Source organism: Trichoplusia ni, chromosome 7 (assembly GCF_003590095.1).
Source record: "Trichoplusia ni isolate ovarian cell line Hi5 chromosome 7, tn1, whole genome shotgun sequence".
NCBI lineage: Eukaryota > Metazoa > Arthropoda > Insecta > Lepidoptera > Noctuidae > Trichoplusia > Trichoplusia ni.
In genome coordinates, this window is record NC_039484.1 from 9,695,189 (window position 1) to 9,699,546 (window position 4,358).

Sequence of the window (4,358 nt, forward strand, 5' to 3'; positions counted from 1 at the left end):
GATTTTCTTTTGTAAAATTCTCTATAAAGAAATAATTAGAACAACAATAAACACACCTAAATTCAAATTAGTTAATTAGTTGGCTGTAATTTGAAAAGACTATACTATCTGACAGTAATCTGTGGACGAACCAGCTGTTCAGCGACTTGTCAATGTCAAAATATTGCACTTTTTTTGGTTGTTGTGGTTGTGTAATAATTAAAAAAAAATGAATGTCCTAAGAAGGAACTCGTTACGAGTTTTGCCTCGTTTCTTCAGCGAGGGTCCTCAGAGCACTCCTTCATCGTCTGCACAATCATCTCAGACGGTTCCTGATGTTCCTGGACTAAGCAGTAATGTTATCCATCCTGCAAATCAACCACTGGGCCCTGGTGTTGATCCTCAGAAGACTGGAGCTTACAAAGTGCCAGAATATTACCAATACGACAGCACCAGTTTCTTTGAAGCTGAAGTTGAAATGTCCAAATTCCGGCTACCCCAACCATCTGCATTGAAAAAGTAGAAAGAACACATGCATATATTATATTATATCCGTTAGTGTAATAAACATTGTTTGAGAAATTAACCATAGATTTTTATTTTATGTAAAGTCACTATTAATTTGTTAGGTGCCACTCATTCATATAATGGAAATGTTTATAATTTAAATTATTAAATTGCAATAACATTGAAGTACTTGTATTGTATTGTTGTATATATTTTAAGAGATGGCTCTTATAGTGAAATATAATATGGAATATTTTGTAGTAAGGTATTAATAAATACTTGTTAAATGAATCAAGTTTTAATGTTGGCCTCCGATAGACAAATGCTTCAACCTAATTCAATTTTTGTCGCAGGAAATCTGTGTTGAGAAATTTTATTTAATTTTACACACATGGTCAGAACAAATATTTAGGCATCACACTACTGAATGCTTGAACTACAAGTATGTGGATCGAACCTTCATTGCCTAAACTGTTGATTATTTGTGGTTCCTATACCACTTGGTTATCCATACAGTTTGGTTCCCTACTGTCCATTTGATAAACACAAGTTGTTTTATATGGGACTATCTGTACCCGCGACTTCGTTCGCGTGGAATTTAACTAAAATGTTAATTAGGTTTTATTTGGATTTTGCATTATTCTGTCCAATTTTTTTTTTCTATTACATCCTTACTTTTATTTAAAATATCTTTATATAATGCGATCAGTGAATAGCCCGACTAGATGGAAGTGGTGGCAAACGCGTGAGCTGCGAGCGGAACTGGACAGTATTTAGTCTTATTTTACTTTTCAAATATAAATATTAAATCTGAAAGTAGCCAAAGTCACTCCAGATATCAGCTACTGACCAATTATAGCATAACATTAACTGCTTTAAAGTAGCCATAACTATTTATATCAATAAAAACACAACTAAGTATATACTTATTAAATTAATGCTATGCTATGTAGTCAGAATGTTGGCACAAAAATAGGTAAGATAATAATGCATAATATGTGAAGATGTACATACACAATGGTGTAGGTAGGTATATAACGATATATTAACCCCTGCATGCTGCCTTTGATCGCTATAAAGCATAGGAATAAGATTAAAATGCATAGATTTTTGGGATATTGCATAACTTTTTAATGTTTGTTTAATTTAAGAAGCTTGATTGAACCGAAATAAAACAGCTCCCCAGTTTTCTCGCTTATTAGGCCTGGATCTAAAATCCACCCATATATATGCATATTTTTTACCAGTTACCTACATACAAAAATTTCGGCAGTTTATTTGTGGAACATAAGGTCTATTCTAATATTATTAAACTGTAGACTTTTTTGTTTGAACGCGCTGATCTCTGGAACTAATGATACGAGATTTCATTTTTTTACGTTATATACCTAGCCTATTTCTAGGCTATGAGAAATAGAGTTACATGAACGGGAAAAAATATAATATTTTATTTATATTTATATGTATTTTGTACTCTGCGTCTGCATCTGCGGAACACCCACGGTCAAGAGAACAGACATGGACGGTCGTTCCAGAGTAGCTAAAAAACTATTGTAGGTATTTCGTGGAGACAAAACGAATTCGAGCTACTGATATAATTATTAAGTTTGAGCTAGGGCCACACTAACGAAAAATGCCATTAATTATCGCGATTATCAACGACAACCGTAGGTGTAGCCACAAGTTAACGCATTAACATTGTCGCTTAGTGTTAGGCGATAGCTTAATTCTATCTAACGTAATAATTATTACGTTAATGGATAATGATGTTAGCCACTAGTGTGGACCCAGCATAATAGGCATTGACGATTGAAACTAGTGTGGCTTCAGCCTTATAAGAGATTAATAAAATTCATGGTGGTTGTAGTTTATTACAGACATTACGTTGCTCAAACCGAGAAGTCAGCTTGTTTGGCTTAACCATTTTCATTTTCGAATAAAAAAGCCACAGGTCAGAACTAATTTGAGTTCACCATCACGTCCTAGATTTTTAAATGAAGGTTAAAAAGCAACAATACACTCGTTTTTAAACATCCCTATACAGTTGAGCTGAGGGCTTTATTTGCTTGACTGGACTACAGCTTTGTAATCTGATTAGTGGATAATACTCGTAAAGATAATATTACCTAATGTATTTAAATTTTAACCATAAATTATTTTGGAATAAGTAGCTTCACCTAATGCATTAAGGCCAACAAAAAATAATAACAACAAATTAATTTTGAACCTTTTTATTTCAATTAGATTCCCATACATACTATAAACCTACAACTAAATAACGTAAAATGCAATAGTATATTTTGTGAGTAGGCTGACTGTTCACACAATTTATAATGCTTATGTTATTCGTCTTGAAAAATGCTTAAACAACAACTGAAGCAGCTCCACCTATTATAACAGCAGCATCAACATCTGTAAGAGTGGTCGCTGGCTCCAGGCCTTCAGCTGACACACTCTCAGCCTCATGTTACTTCTTCTAGTCAGCTTCTCGGAAAGGTCGTCAAAGGTGGGGTCTTGCAGGTTGATCATCAAGCTGTTGCCCGGGAGGAACACACGGTTCTGTGATTGAGCAATCATTCTGGAGATGCTTGGGCAGCACGAATCTTACGCAGCTTGAGGTAAACCAGGGTTCATTCCCATGGCCTTACCAACATTTCAGCAGCTTCAGCTTCTCCTCAGCTTGTACAATTTTCTGCTGACGCTCTGCTTTGCTCTTTCAACAACAAAAGCAGCACGCTGAGCTTCTTGTTGGGCTACCTGCTTAGCTTCAACAGCAGCAGTGTATTCTTTACCGAAACTTAATTCAGTCAAGGAAACATCATCCAAAATTATGTTGAAGTCAGCAGCACGCTCCACCAGCTCCCTCCTGATCAACAGTGAGACCTGCTGACGCTGAGTTATCAACTGGGAGGCATTGAACTTGGCAACAACTGATTTTAATACTTCATTACAGATGGAAGGCAATACTTTTCATCATAGTCGGTGCCAAGTTGTCTGTACATGGTGGGGAGCGAGCTAGAGTTTGGACGTGATAGTACTCTCAAAGAGATGTTAACCATTTGCAAATCCTTAGAAACCGGTGGGTGATGAAATCTTCCTAGGACGAGATCTGATGTCGTATATGATAGGATACTGGAACCAAGGAATTCGGAAGTGCATACCCTCGCTCATAACGTCATTTTGTATACCTCCTATCCTGTTGAACATGATGGCCCGATGACCACCTTCCACGGTAAACAATGATTGCGAGATGCCATAAGCCCGCCGCACCTATTACTGCAGCTACTTTCAGACCGGCGTAAGACCAGGTGGTCCACCCTTGGCAAATTTGCCCGCCATGTCGTTCAGCTTACTTTGTGCCATATTTGTAAAGTAACAGTAAGTATAGTTTTAATAAATTTCAATAAATTTTCCAACAAAAAATTTCTAACCTAACTATTCGGGTCGAAATCGAACAATTGTGCAATAACCATAGACTTCAAGAATGGTAGATAGATAATCTATTGAAAAATAAAAAAAAATATTCTCGTTACAAATGAAAAACCAGTCAGTTAAATTGTGGAATTCAGTTTTATATCTATTCTTATGTATTTCTCAGAAAAAAAACTGACAATAACATTTAAAATGTATTAAAAGAGCTATGCCATATCATTTCCTTAAGACAAGAGTTAAGAGCATGAATTTTAGTATTTTTGGTTGCTTACAGAATCAGTCTTATAAAAATGTAGTGTAATAATAACAATTTAGGGCTCCTTCTTTTATCCTTAACAATGTTTAAACTTTTGTAAATAATGTACTGAATAAAAATCGTTAATCCTGAGACGCACGCTGTGTCAATAAAAGATTTTTGCTACCCTGTTGGGTTGTAAATG

At 35.5% G+C, this 4,358-nt stretch overlaps 1 pseudogene; it reads right to left on the reverse strand.

The window, feature by feature from the left end:
• Positions 1-2,701: 2,701 nt before the first annotated feature.
• LOC113495809 lies at positions 2,702-3,969 on the reverse strand (annotated as a pseudogene).
• Positions 3,970-4,358: the final 389 nt, after the last annotated feature.